Source organism: Heteronotia binoei, chromosome 7 (assembly GCF_032191835.1).
Source record: "Heteronotia binoei isolate CCM8104 ecotype False Entrance Well chromosome 7, APGP_CSIRO_Hbin_v1, whole genome shotgun sequence".
Taxonomy (NCBI): domain Eukaryota; kingdom Metazoa; phylum Chordata; class Lepidosauria; order Squamata; family Gekkonidae; genus Heteronotia; species Heteronotia binoei.
This window is the reverse complement of record NC_083229.1, coordinates 106,293,749-106,320,266: the sequence shown is the minus strand read 5'-3', so window position 1 is coordinate 106,320,266 and position 26,518 is coordinate 106,293,749. Positions and strand designations below refer to the sequence as shown.

General features: G+C 44.4%; 1 pseudogene; it reads right to left on the bottom strand.

Moving 5' to 3' along the window:
* Positions 1-24,315: 24,315 nt before the first annotated feature.
* Positions 24,316-25,626, bottom strand: LOC132575552 (uncharacterized; annotated as a pseudogene).
* Between the last annotated feature and the right edge of the window lie 892 nt (positions 25,627-26,518).

The window sequence follows — 26,518 nt, the reverse complement described above, 5'->3', positions numbered from 1 at the left end:
CTGGCGTTGGGAGTAAGCAGTGAAGTGGCCAAGCTTGCAGATGACACTAAATTGTTCAGGGTGGTGAGAACCAGAGAGGATTGTGAGGCACTCCAAAGGGATCTGTTGAGACTGGGTGAGTGAGCGTCAACATGGCAGATGAGGTTCAATGTGGCTAAGTGCAAAGTAATGCACTTTGGGGCCAAGAATCCCAGCTACAAATACAAGTTGATGGGTTGTGAACTGGCAGAGACTGACCAAGAGAGAGATCTTGGGGTCATGGTAGATAACTCACTGAAAATGTCAAGACAGTGTGTGATTGCAATGAAAAAGGCCAACGCCATGCTGGGAATTGTTAGGAAGGGAATTGAAAACAAATCAGCCAGTATCATAATGCCCCTGTATAAATCGATGGTGTGGTCTCATTTGGAATACTGTGTACCATTCTGGTCACCGCACCTCAAAAAGGATATTATAGCATTGGAAAAAGTCCAGAAAAGGGCAACTAGAATGATTAAAGGTTTGGAACACTTTCCCTATGGAGAAAGGTTAAAACGCTTGGGGCTCTTTAGATTGGAGAAACGTGTACTGCGGGGTGACATGATAGAGGTTTACAAGATTATCCATGGGATGGAGAAAGTAGAGAAATAAGTCCTTTTCTCCCTTTCTCACAATACAAGAACTTGTGGGCATTCAATGAAATTGCTGGGCAGTTGGGTGAAAATGGATAAAACGAAGTACTTCTTCACCCAAAGGGTGATTATCATGTGGAATTCACTGCCACAGGAGGAGGTGGTGGCGGCTACAGGCATAGACAGCTTTAAGAGGGGACTGGATAAAAATATGGAGCAGAAGTCCATCAGTGGCTATTAGCCATATATTGGCCACTGTGTGACACAGAGTGTTGGACTGGATGGGCCAGTGACCTGATCCAACATGGCTTCTCTTATGTTCTAAACTGGAGATGGAAAGAAAAGAGCAGGCATACTTTATTAAATTGCAGCAGTGCAACTGCACATAGGTTTTTAGAGATGCCAGCCTCCAGGTGGGACCTGGGGATCCCCTGGAATTACAGATAATAACCAGACTTCTGGGATCAGTTCCCCTGAAGAAAATGGATGCTTTGGAGGGTGGACTCTATGGCATGTAACCCACTTAGGTCCCTGCCCTCCCCAAACTCCATCCCTAAATCTCCAGGAGTTTCCCAACCTGGACCTGGCAGCCCTTTTTACATCTATTTATTTATTTTAAAACCTTTATTACCCTCCTTTCTTCCTTTTAGAGCTCAAGACGGCTGAGAGCACAGATAAAACACACAAAATTAAAGACACCCTGTCATGTTGTGTTTATGAAAAGCAGATTGTGGCTTGGACCTGCTCCTTGTTTCCATTTGTGCAGCCGCTTTTCTGTTGCAGAAGCAGTCCTCTGCTGTTGAATGTGTTCCTCCAGCATGAGGTAATTCCCCTTGTCCAAGACTAGCGTCTTGCAGTGAGCTGAAAAGTGCCAAACTGTAGAGCAACAGACATCTGCCTCCACAGCAGATGAAGAGGGGTACAAGCAGGTCTGACCTTAGACTGTCTGGCACCCTAGGCAAGGCTAACTTCTGGTGCCCCCCTGCAATGATAACTTCACCAAGTCACATGGGGGCTCCCAATTCGGTACCCCCAGAAGGCTAGCGCCCTAGACAATCACCTAGTTTGCCTAATAGCAGGGCTGGCCCTGGGCACAAGTGGAAAGAAGGATTAGGACCCAATCATTGTGCTGTGGAGTTTGTGATCTTTCTACACATTCCCATCATGTCATAAAGCTGAGATGCCATCATATTGAACATTTCCCTGCATCATAGAAATCTAGGTACATGCTTTTATTTATTTTTATTTATTTATTTGATTTGATTTGTATCCCGCCCTCCCTGCCAAAGCAGGCTCAGGGCGGCTGTTTCAGTTTTACAATGTCAGGTTGTTATATGTGGTATCAAAGCAATCAAACTTGGGTAAAAAGGACACTATTTATAATTGGAATATATTCTTGTGCAGGGCATTTTTTTTGTAGCAGGAGCTCCTTTGCATATTAGGTCACACACACACCTGCCCTCAGGAAGTAGCCAATCCTCCAAGAGCTTATAGTAGGTCCTGTAATAAGAGCCCTGGAAGTTCTTGGAGGATTGGCTGCATCAGGGGTATGTGGCCTAATATCCAAAGGAGTTCCTGCTACCAAAAAAACCAAAAGCCTTGTTCTTGTGTTAGGCGTGTTTCATTGCAAGGCACAGTAATGTATGGTAAAACATTTACTAATAAATTCAAGTAGCTTCATATCACTTAGATTTTGTAAAATGTACAGACTCTTCCAGGCTGTTGTTGCATGGCTATCTCAAAAGTACAGAAGTGAGCTGTCTCCCCAAAACAACCTTTGTATTGCACCAGTCTTGTCCTAGATCTTTCAGGGCTTTGTAACAAATAAACAGTTTCAAGTTAAGTGCTGGAATGTCTCAGATTGTTTCCACTGTTTCCACATCAAGATATTATTATAGTGAAAGTAGACAGCAGCAGCTGGCATATATAGCAAAAAAAAGGGGGGAAATGAGGAGGCAAAGATGGTACTTAGGTTAATTAGAAAAATCCTTCATAAATCTTTTCTTGGAAAGTTCTCAGTGTATTTTTTCCATTAAGTATTAGGGATGTTTGTCAAACTGCTTTTATCCTTGGAACTTGCCTTTGATTTCCCATCTTAGTCATTTCCCACCCCCACTCAGAACAGATTTAAGTTATTTCTGGTGCTCGGAGACAGTTTGAAGTGGATGCGAACTAATAAACTGAAGTTTAATTCCAACAAGGTGGAAGGACTACCGGGGAATGGCAAGTCTGATTGGGGACTTAAGCTGTCACTTGTTCTGGATAGGGCTTTACCCCCCTTGAAGGAACAGGTTTGTCGTATGGGAGTGCTCTTGAAGCAGGTGGCAGCAGTGGTTAGCAATGACTGTCACCAGCTTTGACTGGGCAGAAAAGTTCTGGCTGCTGTGGTGGGTTATACCTAGATTAGACTACTGCAATATACTCTGTACGGGGCTGTTCTTGAAAAGTGTTTTTTGAATCTCCAGTATGTGCGGAATGCTGCAGCTAAGATTTGACTGGAGTGGGTTGCAGGGAACACATCACTCGAGCCTTGGCCCATCTCCCCTGGTTCCCAATCTGTTTGTGGGCACAGTTCAAGGTGCTGGTGTTCAGGGCCGACTTGCCCACTAGGCAAACTAGGTGGTTGTCTAGGGTGCCAGGAGGGAGGCTGCGCTGAATTGGGCTTCCCCCCTGGTGCCCAAGACAACCACCAAGTTTGCCTCCCTCCCCCCCCTGCCAGCTCCCTCCCTTCTGCCATGTTCCCGCCCGCCCCCCAGAAGCTCGCCCTGCCGCCACTGCCAGCTTCCTCCCTTCTGCTATGCTCCCGCCCACCCCCGAGAAGCTCACCCTGCTGCTGCCAGCTCCCTCCCTTCCACCACATTCCCACTCACCCCCCAAAAGCTTGCCCTGCCGCTTCTAGCTCCCTCCCTTCTGCTGCGCCCCCCCCCAGAAGCTCGCCACAATGACGCTGAGGCTTTGAGGTCTGTGCATGTTTTGGTGTTTTGAAGAGACCGCTGGAGGAAGCTTCTCCCCCCTCACTTCCAGTTCCAGAAAGGAGGGGGGAGAAGCTTCCTCCAGCAGGTCTCTTCAAAACACATTCAGACCTTGAAGCTGGTATGGCTCAGTGTCATCACAGCAAGCATGTGGGGGGGGGGGCACCAGGGGGGCGCCTGCCTGGGGGGCCATGTGGCCTTGGGCCAGTACTGCTAGTGTTAAACTTCAGAGCCCTACTTGACTTGGGACCAGCAGACTTGAAGAACTTTCTACCTGGTTGATATGGTCACCTTCCAATGCCAGTCTTTGGGTTGCCCCTGTCTTCTGAGATTAGGTGGGTGGCAACCTGAGAGCGGTTTTTCTTGATTAGGACACAAAACTCTGAAACTCTCTCCAGAGGGACTTTTCTGTCCCCTTCCATTGCTGTCTTCTGTCAGAGGATGAAGGCTTGTTGTTTTGTCTTGTCTAGCATTCCACCACCACCCCCCATGATCCCTCCTTCCTGCCCTGTTTAAACTTATCATTTTAATATGTGTGTACTTGATTGTATTTTATAGAGCCAGTTTGGTGTAGTGGTTAAGTGCGTGGACTCTTATCTGGGAGAACCAGGTTTGATTCCCCACTCCTCCACTTGCACCTGCTGGAATGGCCTTGGGTCAGCCATAGCTCTGGCAGAGGTTGTCCTTGAAAGGACAGCTGCTGTGAGAGCCCTCTCAGCCCCACCTACCTCACAGGGTGACTGTTGTGGGGGGAGAAGATATCAGAGATTGTGAGCCGCTCTGAGACTCTGATTCAGAGAGAAGGGCGGGGTATAAATCTGCAGTCTTCTTCTTTTTCTTATGTGTATTTTAATTCATTTTCATTGGTTGAACAATGTGTTTTTTGTTTGGTTTTAGTGGTTTTAAAGATGCGTGTTGTATTGTATACAACACATATGAGAGGAGATGAAGTGTGAACAGAATGGTGGGGTATAAATGTTGTAAATAAATAAAATCCATCAGAGAGCTGCCAGACCTTCTACGTCTTCAGGTTTTGCATTTTATACATCTTTTAATTTCCTATGCATATCATAATACACTCAATTGTTCCTTGGCCATTTTAAGCAAATAAAAGACAAATCAGTTGGACTGAATCCAATTCCGTCCTTCTGTAAAGAGAGACCTCTTCCATTGGAGAATTAAATTTTCCAATGTGAATGGGCTTCTTCACTTAACAGAAAGGAAGTACTGGAATTAATGATTCCTTTCACTCGCCACCTTCTTTATTCTAGGGTTGGTCCTAAAATGTTAGATTTCCACAGCATGAATGACAGACAAGGGCATGCACAAAGGAACAGCATACTTGATTTTTTATCATTTTTATGGCCATCAACAGGTAAATACATCTTACCTGTTCTGCCAAATGAATAGCTACAGTACATATGTTCAAAAATGCCCACACTATGGCTTGGATCCGGACTAGATGTTTCTGCCACCACAAAGTCCACCTACAGCAGCTCAAAATGGCCTCTGAAATCCTGTTCTTAGATGGGATCCCCCAGGAACAGGATTTCAAGGGGCATTTTGGGGTGTGGAGGGAAGGGGGAAATCATCCTCCATGGATGGAAATCCTTGCACCTCCAGAAACATTCTCTGCATCTAACCATGTGGCTGCATCTAACCATGTGGCTGACTAGGATTATGGCCTTAATTTCCTTTCATCTGTCTGTTAACAAATATTGCCCTTGATTTTTGGCAGGAACTCACAGAGCATTTACTGTTCTGAGGCATGGGAGGGGGCAGACTGCACACAGAGCCCAGTGCAAACAAGAACATTTGCTTGAATGGTAGTGACAGCTCTGTGCATAGGCACACATGTGGAAGTTTCCCTGTTGCTTACACCAAGCATAGGCCTTTTTGCACAGAGTCCTCTGTACAGACTGAGGGTCTCCATGTATCCATGTTGCCGGCTTGATCAGGACTTCTACGTGTTTCAAGCAAATCTATTCTTAAGAGACACCTCAACCAATAAGATTTTGCTGCATATGAAAACTAAGAAAAATTGTCTTTGTAAAAATGATGCTCTGGCATTTTCATTTGTTTCTCCTTTTGCTGAATAAGCCAAAATGTTAGAAAAAGGGAGAGTAAGAGTTCTGTATGCAACAAGCTGAAATGAGTTTTACTTGCCACTGGTTTTCCTTTTTGTGAGCAATCCCTGGTGGGCTGACAGTATAAAATGGGAATTTATTATTCCTCATCTGTTTCCTACTTTATTCTTGCCATGTTCTCATGGTAGCTTTTTCATCTTGGATCATCCCCTGTGTTTTAATGAGGCCTTTCTCATACTCAAGACAGTGCTCAGGCTTGTAGTCCTCTGGTATAAGAGCCCTCCCAGTATGGAAAAGCCCTGATATATCAGCTACATGGGGAATGAGAAGTACGTCTATAGCATGCCTGTGATATGGGGGGACTGGGAAAGCAGCTGCAGTCGACAGTGACAGATTTTATCTTAGGCATATGGACTGAAGCAATAATCATGATTCATCTGGAAATTAGAATCTGCAAGGGAGCAAAAAGGAGGGGTTTTGGTTTTTTTTTTTTTAACAAACATGAAGAGTATTAACAGTGTAACCCTAGTTATATTTGCCAGTGGATTTAGATGGGTGTAACGCTGCTTAGAGAGAGCCCCATGGCGTAGAATGGTAAAGCTGCAGTACCGCAGTCCTAAACTCTGCTCACTATCTGAGTTCGATCCCGGTGGAAGCTGGGTTCATGTAGCTGGCTCAAGGTTGACTCAGCCGTCCGTCCTTCTGAGGTCAGTAAAATGAGTACTCAGCTTGTTGGGGAGAAAGTGTAGATGACTGGGGAAGACAATGGCAAACCACCCCATAAAAAAGTCTGCCGTGAAAACGTGAAAGCAACGTCACCCCAGAGTTGGAAACAACTGGTGCTTGAACAGGGGACTATCTTTACCTCTACTTTTTAAACTCTGCTTAGAACTCCACAATTAAACCTTCTTGAAGGCCTGAAGAGTTCAGTTTCTTGATCTTCAGCTATCACTGAACCTTGAATTCAACTTTCCAGTAATATTGTCTGGCTGCAGCCCCAAAGGGAAGTGGATGATAATTTCAGGAGCTACTGTTTCCCAGAAGAGAAAAAAAAATGGTGGGGATATCTTGGTATAATTCCATGGAAAGGCGTTGCGTAAGTAATACTTGAAATTTTGTTTCTTCCTAATAGAACTTGGTGTTTTATGAACATCTTGGCACCTAGTTTACTGGATCCCATTGATACACTCTGCTAGCAGAGGTGCCTTCCTGTGGCAATAGAAGAGCCAGTCTGGTGTAGTGGTTAAGTGTCTGGGAGAAATGGGTTTGATTCCCCACTCCTCCATTTGCAGCTGCTGAAATGACCTTGGGTCAGCCATAGCTCCCGTGGAGCTGTCCTTGAAAGGGCAGCTTCTGTGAGAGCTGTCTCAGGGCCACCTACCTCACAGGGTGTCTGTTGTGGGGGAGGAAGGTAAAGGAGATTGTAAACCACTCTGAGATTCAGGGTGAAGGGCAGGGTATATTAATCCAATTGCTGCTGCTTCTGCTTCTTTGGTGCAGGATAATCTTCCTAGGGTCTTGCATCAGGAGAGGATTCCCACCAACAGCTCCATAGGAGTCAGCCCACCAGCTCCAGCACAGCAGTTCATTTTTGTTTTCATTCATTTCAGCCAGTGTTTTTTGTTGATTGGCATGTTGGTTCCAACTAGGGGTGGAATTCTAGCAGGAGCTCCTTTGCATATTAGGCCACACACCCCTGATTGTAGCCAATCCTCCAAGAGCTTTCAAAAAAGAGACTTGTAAGCTCTAGGAGGATTGGCTACATTGGGGTGCGTGACCTAAGGAGCTCCTGCTAGAATTCCACCCCTGGTTCCAACTATGGGGAAGCTAGGCCCAAATATCATGGGTAGAGTTGTTTACTTTGGTAGCTCCTAAACCAATTATGTTAAGATGAAGCAACATTTAGAATAATTTTTGCCAATCAAACAGCAAATAGCAGTCTCCGCGAATCACACAGGTATATGCCCATTCACCTTTTCACAAATAACTCACAGTTAGTATGTGCTCCCTTGTTGTGGAGGAAGAGTGCAATTTTTTGGACTTATATAAATATATTTTAAAACAAGATGGACAAAAGGGTTGGTGGTGATATGTCATCAGCAGCTGAATGCTTCTCACAGCACAAAATCACTGGTGGAAAATCTCCTGGTTGATCGGCTACTGTAACAAACAGCACGTTTTGCCTGTCTGAGGGTTACACCCTTATTCGCAGTTACCTATAAGCAGGGCTTTTTGCAGAAAAAGCCTAGCAGGAACTCGTTTGCATATTAGGCCACAGCCCCTGACATCACCTATGTTTTACACAGAGCTTTTTGTGGGAAAAGCCCAGCAGGGATTCATTTGCATATTTGGCCACACCCCCTGATGTCAAGCCTGCTGGAACTGCATTCCTGCTAAAAAAAAAAAAGTCCTGTCCATGAGAATATCCCTGTAGAACTGAATACAAATGGACTGCATTTCATGTGTTTCACCCTAGAGTTCTGAATGCCTCTGATGTACAGCTTTGGGATGTGTGGGATGCCAGATGATTTTCACTGAAGGGAGTTCCTCATGCTCAAAGGAAGGCACATGCTGTGCTCCCCCTCTACTGAGCAGCTTTTGCAGGGATGGGTGATCCATGCATGCATTAGACCCCTGCACCTGTGCTAAATTGCAGGACTGATTCACATACATTCTAACCCTCAATCTTGCCGTGAAAACATTTTTTTTTCAGAAATAATTTTGGCTGCCTTCTTTCTAACCCGATGCCAAAAAGGATTAATGACTGGCAAATTTATTCATGCCAAGAAAATATGTATTTACAGAATCTTTACAAAAAATATCTTGTTCATGTTGCAGTTATTTATTTCTGCTGGCACCCAGAAAAAACATCTGCCAGGCTCCAACAGCAGGCCAGAACATTCGCCTGTCAGTTGACAGTCCTCGAGTTTCGTTTTTGTTTTCTTTTCTTTTTTTAGTTTTAACTCATACATAATGATTCCAATATTGATCCTGGAAGTAAAAAAGACAGATGCTGGGAAATGTCAAACTCTACTGAATCATTCTAACAATTGCAGTGTTGAACTGCTTCCCAAAATATGCTATTCAGTAAGCGAACTGGTGTGGTCCATTGGATCGTGGGTGCAGTCCAATTGCTAATTTATAGTGCAACCCTAATAAAGTTTTTTTTTCTGGGTATGAGCCCCACTGAATAGACTTCAGTAGGATTCTGAATAGACCTGCTTAGGATTGCACTGTCATAGGGTTGCGGAGTCCCCCGAGGCCACCAGCAGGGTATGGGGGAAGGTCAGGTTGCCAGATCCAGATCCAGGTTGGGAAACTTCTGGAGGTTTGGGGATGGAGCCTGAGGAGGACAGAGACCGCAATTAGGGTTGCCAAGTCCAATTCAAGAAATATCTGGGGACTTTGTGGGTGGAGCCAGGAGACATTAGGGGTGGAGCAAAGATCAAGGCTGTGACAAGCATAATTGAACTCCAAAGGGAGTTCTGGCCATCACATTTAAAGGGACGGCACACCTTTTCAATTCCTTCCTTCCATAGGAAATCATGAAAGATAGGGGCACCTTCTTTTGGGGCTCATAGAATTGGACCCCCTGGTCCAATCTTTTTGAAACTTGGGGAGTATTTTGGGGAGAGGCACTAGATACTATACTGAAAATCTGGTGCCTCTACCCCCAAAAACAGCCCCCCCAGAGCCTCAGATACCCGCGGATCAATTCTCCATGATTTCCTATGGGAATAAATCTCCATAGGGAATAACAGTTCCCAGCAGACATTTCCCTCCCCTCCCCCCGCTTTCTGATGACCCTGAAGCGGGGGGAGGGCCTCCAAACCGGGGGATCCCCTGCCCCCACCTGGGGATTGGCAACCCTAACCGCAATGGGGTACAATGCCATAGCCCTCCAAAGCATCCATTTTCTTCAGGGAGACAGATCCCTGTAGTCTGGAGATGAGCTGGGTTGGCCCTGCCACTAGGCAAACAAGGCAATAGTCTAGGGTGCTGGCCTTCTGCATGTGCCAAATTGAGACTCAGTGATGTTATCAGTGCAGGGGGGATGCCATAAGTTAGTTTTGCCTAGGATGCCAGACCGTCTAGGGCCAGCCCTGGAGATAAGCTGCAATTCTAGGGGATCCTCAGGCCTCACCTGGAGGCTGATAATGGACTGGTTGATTTTGGGCAGTACTTATAAGTCTGGCCAGTCTAACAATTTTGTTTAGTTACCTTGCAGGGATTCTCCAGCACAGTTTATACAAATAGACTATCTGTGAACTGGCCTTCTATAAGCATGGATAGTTTCTTGCTTTCTGTTGCATGCTGCACCATCATTGGTAGTAAATAATCCTAATTGCGAATTACTTCTGCATAAAAGAAAACATTAATATTTAGCATTCATATTTTCTGGATATTCATTTGCAACTGTTCATTTATATGTGAAACCTTCCTTCCTTCCTTGTCGAGGGCTTTGTCAGAGTCTTAATTCTTCCAGCGGAGCATCTGGCCAAACAATAGATTCAACATTTCAAGTCAAACAATATATGGACACATCGGTAGATAATGTAATGCATTATCACACAAGGCAGAGAGCAGCAATTTATTAGCCCCCTGTTAAAATACCTTCAGCCAGAAAGAATTCTTTTAAAAAAGCATCTGTATTTGCAGATCTGGAAGCAAGGGCATCTTGATAAAATGCAGAAGCATGAGCTGTAACACAGTTCTTTGCTTTCCCCCCCCAAAAACACAGTCTGTTTTTAAAAACCCTGTTAAAAGATGTAATGTCAGGTCTCCCTAAGAAAGGAAAAGAAAAGAATAAGAAGTTCAAAACCAAGGTGCATCTGTATTAATACAAAGGGAAAGATCACACAGCAGAGAACAGAGGAGAAAAGAGTGCCCTGGCATACAAGTCTAAGTGACCTTTCTTTTACACTAAATTTGTTATTTGAATGAAAAGACAGTTCAGCTTTTTCTTGCAAAGACCTGGAGAATAAGATGGGGAAGCTTTTATGGGAGAAGACATTTCCCCCGGTGCATTTAGGTCTTTCTTTCTTTCTTTCTTTCTTTCTTTCTTTCTTTCTTTCTTTCTTTCTTTCTTTCTTTCTTTCTTTCTTTCTTTCTTTCTTTCTTTCTTTCTTTCTTTCTTTCTTTCTTTCTTTCTTTCTTTCTTTCTCTCTTTCTCTCTTTCTCTCTTTCTCTCTTTCTCTCTTTCTCTCTTTCTCTCTCTTTCTCTCTTTCTCTCTCTTTCTCTCTCTTTCTCTTTCTCTCTCTCTTTCTCTCTCTCTTTCTCTCTCTCTTTCTCTCTCTCTTTCTCTTTCTCTCTCTCTCTCTCTCTTTCTCTTTCTTTCTTTCTTTCTTTCTTTCTTTCTTTCTTTCTTTTTTTCATACAAGGAATTCTTGCAGATAGGAACAAAATTAATAATTTAAAATCCTCCATTGCTTCAAAGCCACCATAATGATATGTACAATGTCTTTCTCGAGTACACCCATACCACCTGTATCACAAATAGCTACCTCTTACAAGTAAAGAGCCTTCTGGAATGACTGAGTCCTCTTAGAATCATACGCTGCTGTTATAGGTTCAGATTACTTGTTTCTTGAAAGCTGGGCCTGTGTAGATTTCTGGTATTTGGTAATCCTAACAGGACTTCACAATCATACTCCTACTGGAAAATCATAAAATCATACTGGAAAAAATCAAACCCCTAAAACTCCAACCAAGCGATCTTTTAGTAAGCTTCGATGTCGTCTCGTTGTTCACCATGGTTCCCGTCAAAGAAACCCTTGTTCAACTACAACTCATCTTTCCTGATGACATCACTGCCCTATTCCACCACGTGCTCACCACTACATACTTCCAATGGAACAATAACTTTTATGAACGGATCGATGGAGTTGCCATGGGAAGCCCCCTTAGCCCTGTCATCACTAACTTTTACATGGAAACCTTCGAAGATACAGCACTAAGATCTGCCCTCCTAAAACCACGTTGCTGGCTCTGATATGTGGATGATGTTTTTGCCATCTGGAGTCATGGAGAGGCTGCTTTGAATAACTTTCTCCTTCATCTGAATTCAGTCCATCCTCGTATCCAGTTCACTGTGGAGAAAGAAAACAATGGTCAACTTGCCTTTCTTGACGTTCTCATTACCAGGAAAGATGACGGAAAACTTGGCCACACTGTATTCAGGAAACCCACACACACCGATCGCTATCTAAATAAGAATTCCAATCATCATCCTCGCCAAAAACGTACAGTTGTAAAAACCCTCATTCACCGTGCATCACGCATCTGTGAACCAAGCCAACTCCAACAGGAACTACACCACCTCAAACAGTCACTGCAGGCCAATGGATACTCCCAACAAGAAATTAGAAGAGCCCTCCATTCTAGGAGACCATCCACACCAAATCCCGAGCCACACACAAATGTGGGTACAGCCTTCCTGCCCTACAGGGACGGTGGCTCAGTGGTAGAGCATCTGCTTGGTAAGCAGAAGGTCCCAGGTTCAATCCCTGGCATCTCCAAAAAAGGGGCCAGGCAAAGAGGTGTGAAAAACCTCAGCTTGAGACCCTGGAGAGCCGCTGCCAGTCTGAGAAGACAATACTGACTTTGATGGACCAAGGGTCTGATTCAGTATAAGGCAGCTTCATATGTTCATATGTACATAAAATCTGTCACCGACCGCATTGGCAAAATTCTCAAACGCCATAATGTTGACACAGTCTTCAAGCCCACACAACAGATCCGCCACATGCTGCGCTCGGCCAAAGATATGAGAGATCCACTTTCAACCCCTGGAGTCTACAAAATACTCTGCTCCTGTGGTGCAGTCTACATTGGCACTACCCAACGCAGTATCAACACCCGTCTCACCGAACACAAGAGACACTGTCGCTTGTTTCAGCCAGAAAAATCAGCTGTAGCTGAACATGCACTTCAAGAAGGAGACCACGTCATCCACTTTGAAAGAACTGAAGTCCTTTCTACGGTCTCACATTATCATACCTGCCTGAACAGAGAAGCTATTGAGATTTACAAACACCAGCACAATTTTCACAGAAAGGAAGAAGGCATTTTCATCCACAAATTTTGGTACCCAGCTCTGCAAAACACCCTACAGACTATAAATTGCAGAAAGTCTCAGAACAACCAGCAAATTCCACAGAACAATCAGCACAGTCAACAACCATCTTCCTTTTCTTCAAACCCCTTCCAACCCTCCCAGCAATTAACACAGAACAATGTCACATTCAACAGCCAGTTTCCTTATCACTACCCTTCCAGGAAGCCCCACCAAACAATGGGCACATCCACAAACTAATTGCCCTTTCATCACACCCCCTCCAGCCTACAAATAGCAGCTCTCCAGCAGCCCTGGCCCCACTCAATGCACAGCAGCCAAGAAGGTCTGAGCGCCTCCTCCGGCTGCAACGCCACTGAGGATGTTCTCCGCAGCTGAGAACGAAACGTCTGGAAGGAAAACTTTCTCCAGTAGAACATGGCACTTGATCCCGAAAGATTCTACAAACCCTAATAATCACACTCCTCCTTACATACATTGTAATAGCCAGGCAGCAAGTAGACCTGACTTCTTCACAAAGTGGTATAATGAGAAAAGCTCTAAATGGTCTGGGGCCATTGTACCTGGAGGACTGCCTCTCCTGCTATGATCCCCCACATTGCCTGCATTTTTCATCACACAATTTTTTGGGTGGTGACTGGCCCTTAAATGGCTCTCCTCTATCAGGGCGAGGATGGCTCCATCCTGTTGAACTGCTTTATCAGAATGTATGTATGCCCTGTGGCGCAGAGAGGTAAGCTGCAGTACTGCAGTCCAAGCTCTGCTCGCAACTTGAGTTAGATCCTGGTGGAAGCTGGATTCAGGTAGCTGGCTCAAGGTTGACTCAGCCTTCCATCCTTCCAAGGTCAGTAAAATGAGTACCTAGCTTGCTGGGGGGGGTAAAGTGTAGATTAGATTAGATTTATTAGATGACTGGGGAAGGCAATGACAAATCACCCCATAAAAAGTCTGCTGTGAAAATGTCATGATGCAACATCACCCTAGAGTTGGAAACAACTGGTGCTTGCACAGGGGACTACCTTTACCTTTTTATGTATATCCTGTGTGTCCTTGTTAGCTTCCACAGTGCTTACAAGACAGAGCTCTTTAGGGTTGCCAGATCCCCTTGCCTGTCTGGCAGGAAGATTTGCAGGGGGAGTATTCTGAAGGTGGGCAGGGACATAGAATGGGGGACACTCTGGAATTTTTTGCCCACAAAACCATAGAGTTCATCCAAATACGAAAGCAGCCCCGCATGACATCCCTAACGCAATGGCATCACTTCTGGGTGATGTCATCGTGTGAGGGATGTCATGCAGCAATGTCTCTGTTTAGGGAAGGGTTTTCCCCATCTGCCAGCTGGTCCATGGTGGAGGGAAGCCCCCCAGACTGGGGAATCCCCCACTGGGACCTGGGGGCTAGCAACCCTAGAGCTCTTCCAACAGACTTTCAAATAGTTGTTGTCAAGTCTTTTTTGTAGAAAAAGCCCAGCAGGAACTCATTTGCATATTAGGCCACACACCCCTGGTGGCAAGCCAGCCAGAACTGTGTTCCTGCTGAAAGAAAAAAAGAAAAAAAAAGCCCTGGTTGTTGTGTATGTCTTGTGATTCTTGTATTGTTTCCACCGGATTATTTTATTATTGGGTTGTTGGATGCAGCCATGTTCACTTTAACAGTAGTATATTATTATTATTACTTTTAAGACTGTTGGATTGTATTTTACTTTGATGTAAGGCATCTTGAGCCTCGCTTGTCGAGGGAATGGTGGGGTGTAAATGTCATAAAATAAAATAAATAAGTGTATTAATTAAAGGAAATATTTTGCCATACTATGTGCTTGTGTAATGTGTCATTGGAACTGACATGCTCATGAATAAATTCAGTGCATGAAATGGGTGAATTGACTGTCCTCCCACTAAGTTTTAGCAAGTCCACATGATGGCTATACAGTGAGAATCTACCTCCTAAATTACGTTCATGGTTCTCTTTTTATCATATTTCAGTTCCAGTAATTCTGGATGTGATTCAAGACCACACATATATCTCAGTTAGACTAGTCCATAAGATCATCTGAATCAGGGATTTTTTTTTAGCAGGAACTACTTTGCATATTAGGCCACACCTCCCTGATGTAGCCAATCCTCCTGGAGCTTACAGTAGGTCCTGTACTAAGAGCCCTGTAAACTCTTGGAGGATTGGCTACATCAGGGTTGTGTGGCCTAATATACAAAGGAGTTCCTGCTACAAGATAAGCCCATGCTGAATGATGTTTTTCCTGGCAAACTGAGAAGGCTGCTTCATTTCTTCAGTGTGCCATAAAAATTTGTCAAGGTAAGACACAGTGATGATTACATTTAAATTTCAACTGTATGACTTTTTCTATCTTTTCCCTCTTATTCTGACAATGTACTTTGTCTCAGTTCACTCTGTATGCCATTAAAGGTTTGATGGATAGATTGATTGACTAGTCCATATATTTTAAAGCATTCATTCTTTGGCTGCACTGCTTCAGCCTCCCTCAAGGATTCTGACAAGAACAACCCCAGAAATTTCCAGAGATAGGGGAGGAATGTGATTAGGTTCCTGTGGCCAGCCTTCCCAAGTTCATCTGATGGTTTGCACCAGGCTTACCATTTGTAGATATGCAGCTTTCTCCAAATCGTTTGAAAACCTGAAAAGGCATGGGATGGACTGGGCAGAGGAAGCCGACACCATGTGCCAGTCAGAACATGCAAGTCACTGCATAATGTACAGATGCTCAGATGAGCATGCAAAGGGCAAAAGATGGTTAAGGGAGCAATCTGTCAGGAAGTGAAGCAGCAATCTTAATGGAAACGCAGCACTGTGTGCAATCTCACGAAACATTGGGAGGCTCCAAGCAAAGCTCTGCCCTATGACTCGGGCAGCTGCTTCTGAATGGACATTTCTTGTAGTTGTAAAGCTGATGCCTTCCTGGTTCCTCTAAAGCCCCTCGTGCAACAAGGAGGCAGCGTCAAGCTGTTTCTTTTCTTTTAGAAGTGAGATGCTGCTTTGGTGGTCACAGGGAAGGCTTTCCAAGTCCAGGACGTAATAAATGCTGTGACTGACCAAGCTGAGACCTCACAACTGTAATAGGCCTGTCAGAGAAGAGCACTGCACTTTCCTAGAAAGTCCCTTCATGGGAATAATTTGAGGCTTCATTCCACTTTGTATTAGATCTGTATCACACAGCTGCCAGGAAACACACTGGCAGGCACCATGCCCCCCTGCTCATCACGTTAGGGGCCACTGTTTTATATTATTCAAGGTTTTCATTATTTCAGAAGCTTTAAATCACCATGTGCTGTTTAGGCTGGCATCTCAGTTTAATGACCAGATTATTTAACCTCCAAACGAGACATCCTTTTTCAGATTCTTTGCTAGTGCACACCTGTCCCATTCCTGCCCAGTCCCTCTGATTCAAAGTTCTGGTTATTTTCAAGTTCTTCCAGGAGAAATAATTTTTGAGCCCATTGGCACCTTTAAACCAACAAAAGTTTATTCTAAGTTTGAGCATTCATGTGCAGGCACACCTCCTCAGATGCATTGAAATGGAAGTTAACAGTTCATCCATCTATCATCTATCTATCCAGGGTTCTTTTTCTAGCAGGAGCTCCTCTGCATATTAGGCCACGCCCCCTGATGTAGCCAATCCTCCTGGAGCTTACAGTACAGGCCCTGTATTAAGAGCCCTCTAAGCTCTTGGAGAATTGGCTACATCAGGGAGGCGTGGCCTAATATGCAGAGGAGCTCCTGCTAGAAAAAGATCTATCTATCTATCTATCTATCTATCTATCTATCTATCTATCTATCTATCTATCTATCTATCTATCCATCCATCCATCTATCCATCCATCTCCCTATCCATCATCATCTGCAGATGCCTCTACATAGGTGTCTCTACATAGGTGAACACCAAATTAACATAGAAGAGAAGAGATTGGATTTATACCTTGCCCTTCACTACCCAACAGATTCTCAGAGTGGCTTACAATCTGCTTTCCCTTCCCCTCCCCACAGCAGACCCTTTGTGAGGTAGGTGAAACTGAGAGAGCTCTGACAGAAACTGCTCTTGAGAGGAACAGCTCTGTGAGAATTTGTGACTGACTCAAGGTCATATCAGCAGGTGCATGTGGAGGAGTGGGGAATCAAACCCAATTCTCCCAGATTAGAGTCCATGCACATAACCACTACACCAAACTGGCTCTCATACAGCTAAATGAAGATGTTTCGACATATGCAAAGACTAAATAGCAATCACAAGCTAAATTTATAGGTCACAATATGTTTGGATTTAATTACGGGGGAGGGGGACCAGTGGAGCAATAAATATGTCAAAGTACAAGACTACTGTGCAAACGTATCCTTCTTAATTGTTCAGAGTAATTTGAGACTCTGTTGTTACTCTCCATGTGGAGGAATGTCATTGTCCATGGAAGAAGAGGCTGTGGCTCAGAGTAGAACTTCTGCTTGGCATGTAGAAGGCCCCAGGTTCGATCCCTGGCATCCCCAGTGAAAAGGATCTAGCAACAAGTGGTGTGAAAGGCTTTTGCCTAAAATCTTGGAGAGCTACTGGCAGTCTAAGTAGACAATACTGACCTTGATGAGCCAATTCAGTATAAGGCAGCTTCATTGTTCAAACACTTTCCGAACAAGATTACAAGATGGATGCCTATTTTAGAAGTCATGGCAACAGCACTAAGAACCAGATGTCACCAGATGCAGTGGCAATTCTTCCATAAAATTATAGCTGTCATCATTAAGGAAATTTTTAGACATTAATTGTATGAGTTATAGTACATTAATTCATTCAACTGGCTAATTAATAGAAAATAGGAATTCTGAAGAAAAACCATACTTCATTTGTTTTTAGAATGTTATCAAACTGATATCATTAAAAATAACAGGAATACAATCCCACAATGTTTGACTGTCATTCTACAATCAGATTTTGAAGCAAAGTCATGAGATCACATTTTCAGAACCCAAAAATGTAATTCTGGGAAGAGTTGCAGCCTTCTAAATCTTTTGGCTTACAAGGGTTTCACTCTTCTTAGGACTGCACCGCTGAACTCTTTTTGGCAGGCTGGGTGGCTCATTGTGCATCTCGTGCTTCATCTATTGATGCCTTTCCCAGATGGGGTAATTCCTAATATAAAGGTAAAGGTAGTCCCCTGTACAAGCACCAGTCATTTCCAACTCTGGGGTAATGTCACATCACTATGTTTTCATGGCAGACTTTTTATGGGGTGGTTTGTCATTGCCTTCCCCAGTCATCTACACTTTCCACCCCCCAGCAAGCTGGGTACTCATTTTACTGACCTCAGAAGGATGGAAGGCTGAATCAACCTTGAACCGGCTACCTGAACCCAGCTTCCACCAGGATTGAACTTGGGTCGTGAGCAGAGCTTGAACTGCAATACTGCAGCTTACCACTCTGCACCATGGGGCTCTGATCCCTAGGGTGCTTTCGGACTAGAGATTTGGCCTGACCCAGGAACGCCTCCCACTCAATTTAAGCAACCACGTTCTCACAACCACATCTGCCCTCTGAGCACAACTATTTCTCACCCCGTCCCCAGATGCCTCCTATTCGCCTTAAAAAACTGCCTGGATCTTCCCAGTAGCTTCTCCATGAATTGGTTGCAGGTCATATAATCCCCTGCTGTCTGAAGCCCCCGGTGCAACTCATGAGCAGAAGAGCTGTGTGATCACGCCTGGCTGTTTGCATCACTGCTGGTTTTTTTCCCCCCAAGAAGCTCTCTCTGAGGTACCGTATATTTGGTGAGCGCATGCATGGAGGACTTGTAGAAAAACCTCCCTTTCAGCAGCGGTGGGTACTTGAGCCATGCTAGCAGTCTGAAGATGCAAGCACAGACTGCTGCCAGGATCCTGCCACTTCAACAGTGGCTGTCTGATCTCTCTAACACGGACCTGCCTGAGTCAGGTTTTTTTTTGCCTCGGGATACTGGCATGTCAATTTCCCAGTCTGAAACCACCCTTACCTAATATACCATCCCTTTCCTGTCCTCTTGAGAGTCCTTGGGCCTGGGAGGAAGCTGGGTGTGTGTGTCAGAGTTTTTAAAAAGAATGTAAAGAGGTTCCCAACACTTTGGCAAATGCTAAGAGATTTGGAGGCAGTGCATCAACAGGGCAGAGTTTGGGAGAGAGTGATGTCACTTCTGGGTGACACTCTGGACTTCTCCTTATCTCTATGCTCTTTCCTGTAGAAACTGTGTGAGATTCCTAGACCATTGCTAAAAGAAAGGTCCCACTCCTCAGTTTCTTGAGAGGCAGTGATGGAAATAAATATATTACTATGTTTTTAATGTTGAAAAGAAGTCCCATACTATGATGGGAGCTAGCAGTCCTTTATGACTCCTAAGAAGGTCGTATAAGTGATGTTACTGAAAGCAAGGCTACATTTTAGTTCATTCTCCACAGTGTTCAAGGTAGCGCAGCATTGATTTCAAAGTCAAAATAGTCTGAAAAGAAAGTGCCATTTTTTAGGTATTTGCAAAGCGTCAGAATATCTTTACAAACAAAACAAAAGAGAAGGTGCTTGAATGAAAGCTGCCTCAGGGCACCAGCAAGTTCTGGGTTGGTGGGTTTTACAAGACTATTTACTATGCTATTCAATTAAAAAAAGCAGTTGCCATAGCAACACCCACATCTAATGACTCTTATGCTACCTCTGAGATACAAAGCACCTTCTTACAGCAGTACATTGACCAGTACAGCATGCTGTGGAAAGTTTTATGCACCTAGCAATTTTCTAAGGAAAAAGATTCATGTTCTAATAACTAGACATATTTACAGGCCCAGGTTGTAATATACATTTATAACAAATTGTTTTGCTGCTTTCTCAATATCTATTTGAGATTTTCCTTAAAATGGATTTTACTGGCTCTTTAAAAGGCTTGAACATTGCTATTTTATCAAACACGAAGGGAGGGTTCACACTTGGGAGATCTAGTCATCCTCAGGTGAACAATTGATTTCATTTGTTGTCTTTTTTGTTGTTCTTGTTTTTCCCATTTCCTGAAGCCAGAGGAACACCACCAAAAATGGCTGATAGTCATGGTATTCAGAGAATGCTTTCAGAAAACACTGTTGTCTGGACAGACAAAAATGTGAAGTTCCAAAGAAAACAAAGGCTTTCTTTCTTTCTTTCTTTCTTTCTTTCTTTCTTTCTTTCTTTCTTTCTTTCTTTCTTTCTTTCTTTCTTTCTTTCTTTCTTTTTCTTTCTTTCTTTCTTTCCCCTTGCTGGAGTATACCTTTGATGAAAGAGACTCATGCAAGAAATAACCAGTGATTGGGGAGGGGACTCAAAACTTTCAAGATCAGTAATGTGCCATTTCTTGGTTATGCTGTGTGATAACTGTATAATTTTGCTGGGTTGCTAGAGTTTAGCTGATGCCAGTCAAGATGATGTGTATTTGTGTGGCATGTGTAAGTATTTTTATTTTACCTACTTTCCTTCCAATACTTTGGGACCCGAACCACATTAACATAATCACAGTTCCATTCACACAGTTAGGATTCTCCATTTAACATTAATTGCTGCTGCAGATGCATATTGGCAGCTAAGCATCCACAAAGGAGTTTTCTGTGTGCTTTCCTCTGTCAGCCACCATTGTCCTCTTTCTGCACCAATGGAAAGCTTTTTGAGGGCTTTTATTTAAAGTGTTTCTATTAGTTTTTTTTTTAATCATCAAAAAGTCTTCTGCTTGCATGGCAGGAAAAATGGTGGCCCTAAGGGGCTGATGGAAGGAAAATAGTGCTAGTGTGGATTGTGACCTTTGAAAATGTGCATCTTCTTTTCCAGAAAGCAAGCTAATGCACTTGTACTGCATTCGTTCTGAAAATATAATAAAACAGGTCTGAGAAAAAGTATGCCAAGCATAGGGGGAGACATCAACAATGGTTTATGTTGATGTTGTATGGATATCCACCCAAGACAGCACTCCAGTTTGAGAGCAAAGGCAGAGAAGATGCAGAAAAGGGTGTGGAAGCAACCTAAGATAGGTAAAATCCAATAACATGATCAGCCAGTGTGGTGTAGTGGTTAAGAGTGGTGGACTTTAATCTGGAGAACTGGGTCAGATTCCCCCCTCCTCCACCTGAAACCTGCTGGGTGACCTTGGGCCAGTCACAGTTCTTTCAGAACTCTCTCACCCCCACCTGCCTCACAAGGTGTCCATTGTGGGGAGAGGAAGAGAAGGAGATTGCAAGCTGCTTTGAAACTCTTTAAGGTAGAAAGAAGCAGAGTATAAGACCAACTCTTCTTCATTAATGGTCAGCGACAGCAGAGTAACACCGTTCTAAGCTCATTGGCCTCAGTAGACTTAGAAGGTTAAATGCCTGCTTCAAAAGTTTTGTCTTGCAACCTTGCCTGGATGTGAGTGGGGGTTTTCCTCATGCTTTTAGTGAGGCTGTTCTAAAGCATAGGAACTGCTACAGTAAAAGCTTGAGAACTGGCCCCCAGTGGTATGTAGCTTTGCACAGGAAGGCTCAGACAAGGGCAGTGGCTGTGACAACCCAGGCTGTTTCATGCATTCATATAGGAACTTAGAGGTGGGACAGAAAGGAGCTGTCACCCTTTTTGTGCATGGAAGCCAGGGTTCCACTGCATAGGTCACAATGGCATGTTCCCGTGTGTCTATACTTCAGTGGATCGATGGGCATGTCTGCCTAAGTCGCTTAGCTTCCTTTCACATACAAACCAAGCAGCATCAGTTCTGCTTCCCTGTGCTGCATTGCGTTTGGTATGTGAACCGTATGGTCAAGGCTGGCTGCATGGATCTTTTCTGCCTGATAGGTAGCCTCCCACCTGGGAGGGTTGTAATTGCAGCATTCATACACATCCCACAGTTCAATGGGAAGTCCCCATCAGGAAATAGCTCCGTGTGTTGCTCAGTATGTCTGAAGAGGATCTTATCTGCCTGCGTATATTACAGTAATAACTTTTGGATGGGGGTATATTTCTCTATCTACCTTTCCTCTCCTCTCAGCCCAGTGCAAGGTAGTAAAGGCTGCAGATGAAAAACAGCAATTCTGTGTTTGCAAAACCTCCACCAAATGCATAGGCTAATACCAGGACTGGGACAATTATGGACAGGTCCCACAAATGTTTAAAAATTTCTAGATATTTTAATTTTTCAGCATGAACAGCCATATAAATAGCATGTACTGCATATTTAAAATTCAAGTGCAAGCTAAAATTATCATTTGCATTAATGTATTCTGAAATATGAATTATTAAGTGATTTGCATTGGCACAACAAAAGCCAGTTTAGAGAACCAGGTTTACCCTGAAGCGTTTGCCATCCTTTCTTCCCAGTCTATTGTAAACACTGCTAAATATGTAAAGAGTTTTTTTTTTCTAATTGGAAAAATCAATGCACAATAACTGCCCAGAAAATGCTGCCTTAAAAACAGCAAAACCAAAAAAAAAACCCCTCTTCTGCTCAAATGATTATATTTAACTATATTTGCTTCTATATAAATCTTTTTATGTGTTATATTATCTCCACTTTTATATGTTGAAGCCTTTCATTTTCAATTTTCTTTTTACCCAATAATTGCTTTTTATCATTAATTTTTTAAAATATGCCTTTAATGTTTAGAGGTAAAAGAAACGACCTGCTAAAAGAAAGAAAATTGATCTTTCTTTCTTTCTTTTTCTTTCTCACCCCACCCCTGCACATATACATTGAGAGTGGATGCTCTTCGGGTGCGATCACACAAGGAATCTGGCATGGCAGTTTCCCTGCTTTGAAAAAGCTGGTATTCTTTGATGTGTGCGGGGGTATTCACATGGTCCCCTTTCTGCTGCTGGGAGAGGCAGTGGCCGCACATGTGCACAAGGAGCATTCAGACTGTTCATGCGCATGTGGGGCGGGTGCATTGCATGCCCAGCCATTCAGACAGCTGGGAGAAGTATCCTACATATGGTTTAGACTAGAGATTTGCTACCAGGTACTGTTTAATTCAGTTCCACTTGAAGCCCATCCTAAGATGAAGTAAGGACAGGCAGGACTTGGGAGGCAGATGTGTGCATGTGATCATGCACATTAAATCTGGATGGGAGGCATGGCTAGGTCGGGCCAAATCTCTTGTGAGATCGCAGCCTTCTTTTCTCAAGTAACTGTTCTATGATTTACATGTAAATTGTTCAGTAGCATAATAGTCACCATACATGAATATTATCCTCATTTATTTATAAAAGAATTATTGGATTCAGTGTGAGAAAAGGTTGTTCAGGGATGCTCATTTATCTGCTGGTTTACTTTGCAACTAATCTGCAAGTTGTGATCAGTGCTGTCAATCATTGGACAAACTATTTCCTTGTGTTGAAAGATAAGTCATGACATGGAAGCTTACCGGCTGACCTTGGGCCAGTAAAACTCGCTCAACCTAACCTACCTCCCCTATGTTGTTTTGAGGATAAAGTGGAGAAAAAAATAATGTAAGCTGCTTTGGATCCCCATTAAGGTGAAAAGCTGGAAATAAATAAAGTAAATAAATAAATAAAAGCTGATTGCATATGCATGTTCATATAATGCTTTGTCACTGCTTCCCACCGCCACTGCCCCCCCCCCCAAAAAAAATAAACCGCTGCCACGTGCCTTTTCTGCCTGTTGTTTGCCACCTGTTGCTATATACACAAAACATTAACATTTCAAAGCTGGGAAGAGGTGTCTTCATCTGCCTATTTAAGTTACACGGCTGATTGTTAATGGCAAAAATAAGCAAATGGCCTGGATCCAAAACAATTTGTTTATGCATGTATCACAGTGTTTTATGGGAACTGTAGTTGTTTGCGGGAGAGTGCCCTCAACGACTGTAGGATTCTCACCTTGAGTCGTGGTGAAGAGCTTCTCTGATTGGCTGCAGACCAGGGATCACTCCCCGGATGACTTCTCTTAACAAGATGCAATATCCCTTTTTAGCTTGAATGGGGATCCTCTGTGATCTTCTTGCTGTGAGGTAGGTGAGGCTGAGAGAGCTCTCCCAAAAGCTGCCCTTTCAAGGACAACTCTTACAAAAGCTATGGCTAACCCAAGGCCATTCCAGCAGCTGCAAGTGAAGGAGTTCAAGCCGGATGCATAAAGAGATTCTGCATGTTCCCATCAGACCAACGTCTAGTGCAACTTTGTGGAACATCTGAAGTTTAAAAATGCAGGAAAATGATGATTGAGACCACCAACAGTGATGTGCTGTGGTGCACACAGTGCAACTCTCTGGCAGGAGACGAGCAAATGATCAAGACAAGACAGGAGCTTAGTCTCTGCCAGAAATGTTTCACACTCTGTGAGAAATTCAGAAGCAGTTTACAGGGCAGGGGATGGAGACGCAGAAGACAGCAAGAAGAAAACAAAACAGACCTTTATGTACTAAGCTACTGAAGAAGAGGGGGAGAAATATAAAGCCATTTGCAGCAAAGGAATTATCCTTTCAGATATCCAAGCCATTTCCAGTGTCAAAATAAAACTTCTGCCCATTTCCTGCCCCATAGGGCCAAGTCCCGTTCCCAGATTTTCCCTTCCCTGCCCTTCCAGCTTGGTTCTTAGCAGGTCCCACTCCCTGATGGCCAAGGTTTAAGCTGGCACTGCTGGCAGCAGCCCGAGTACACAAGAACAGCACAGCCTTGGGACCGTTCACTAGGATACCAGCCTGCCAACCAGCTGATAGACCTCCAGGTTGCCAATCAATTCCACCACTTCGTTGGCTATGGTGAGGCAGGCAGGGTGTTGGGCATTGAGTTCATGCTCAGGAGGCACAGGGAGGTTCTACACCACCACATGGAAAAAGAGGCCTGGGTGAATGTGGATGACCGCCGCCAACATAGTGCATCAGTTGCAGATTTGGACCACCCAGCAGGGGCATCACCTCCCAGTGAGCAGGGAGAGAAATCTCATTCAGTTTGGCCAGGAACTCTTGCAGGACGCTGTCCAGCTGACTTTGGGGCAGTACACTGCCCAGGCTGTAGATCTCCATTATCACTGGTTGCAGCTGTTCTACTTCGTCATCCTCTTCATCATTCAGCATGACCACCTCTCTGCCTTGTGTCTCCATGGTGCTCTTAGACTGGGACAGCCCAGCCAACACTGGAGAATCTGCACGGCACACACCGTGCAGATGCCACAATCCTGAGACATCTGGCAGGTGTGGCATACCCCACAGCCAATTTTCTTGTAATATCTCTGCTCCTGGTTAAATTATCTTCTCTGAGCAATGCAGTCCAGACAGAACCAATCGCAGAGCATCTGGGATGGAAGCATCACTCCTGAGAACTGACCTTGACAGCTGGTACAGCACACAAGAGTTTCCTCAGGTGTGATTTCTAGCATTGTTAAATCTCCTGCTTTGCCTTCAGCAAGGATGGTGGGAGGATGTTTGTGAGGTTTGGGGGTTAATGGATGCAGAGGAGCCATAGGCTATGGCTGCTGGGCTGGAATACTGGCAGGGGCCTCTACCGGCATCTCCAGGTCTATCTTTGAAAGCTTCTCATCTGAAGGCAGTTTGAATTCCTGCATGTCAGGAGTGGAGGGCTGGCTTTTGGCAGAGAAGAGAGTTGCTTCTTGCTACTTTTTTTGACCTTCTGATGCAGCTGCAAGTGTCTTTCTGTAGAGTGTGGAATGTGTACAGTGAGCTCAGCATCGGGCTCAATGAAAATTCCTTTCTTGAAATCGAAGTCGGTCAAGTCCCTTGAAGACCCCTGTAGCCTCATCAGCTCCGGTCTGCTGTGAATCTTCTCTCCTCTGGGGCTTACGTAATAGGTGTCTGACCATCTTGATGCCCACCCATTTTTGCGCTTGACTTCACAGCGCTGCCAGCCGGGCCCCAGTGAGGGACAATCCACCCAGCCATCAGTCATATTGTTGAGCCAGGGCAGGAGACAACATGGTGGGATGAATGCTTCTATGGAATTTGGTTCAGGCTGCTGGGTAGAGGCTGCCCATCTAGGTTGCAAGCCACCGCTGTGTCTCCTTCTCTGCCTCAGAGCCCAGAGAAGGGACAGGAGAAATACCCCCCAGCTCAAACAACTCTGCCCACATCACCATCTGTCATTTTATAACTGATTCTCTCCACAGAGTTCTGTTAGAACAGCCTGTCACTCTAAGTTCTTGGATTCTGTTCTCAGATTCTGTTAGACATTAACCCTTGACAGTCCATAACACCTGTTCCCACCAGCAGAGATGCCACATGCTATGATCATTTTGTGAAAGCCAGCTCTGCACAAATTGGCTGTTTGCACTTCAAATGCAAGTGTTCTGAAAGCTACTCTTGCAGCTGCATCCAAAACACTGGTCTGCCAAACAGGGCCATGAGAATGGCCCTTCATCTGCAGCGTCTTGAAATTTGGTATTTAATTTTCCCACTTAGCCAACAACTGTGACTGAGACCGATTCCTCACTAGGCTTGTTCCGATGTTGGAGCTCTTTCCCCCTCGGGGTTTCCCTGTGATTTCGCACAAGCTGCTGCGGGGCTGCAACTTGCCCTGCTTCTTTCCCACGGCAAGCACGATCCTCTGAAAACCGCTTTCTGCTTGCTGTGGAAAAGAGGTGAGGCAAGTCGTAGCCCTACGGCAGCTTGTGCAAAATCCTACGGAAGCCCCAGGATTGGGGGGGGGGGGGAAGAGCTCCAACACCAGAACAAGCCTAGTGGGGAATCGGTCTGACTGACCAAAGTAACATTTCTGCTGAACCCATCATAGGAAGGCTGATGAACAGCACAAACTGAACCTATTCTGGATTGAGAATACCTTA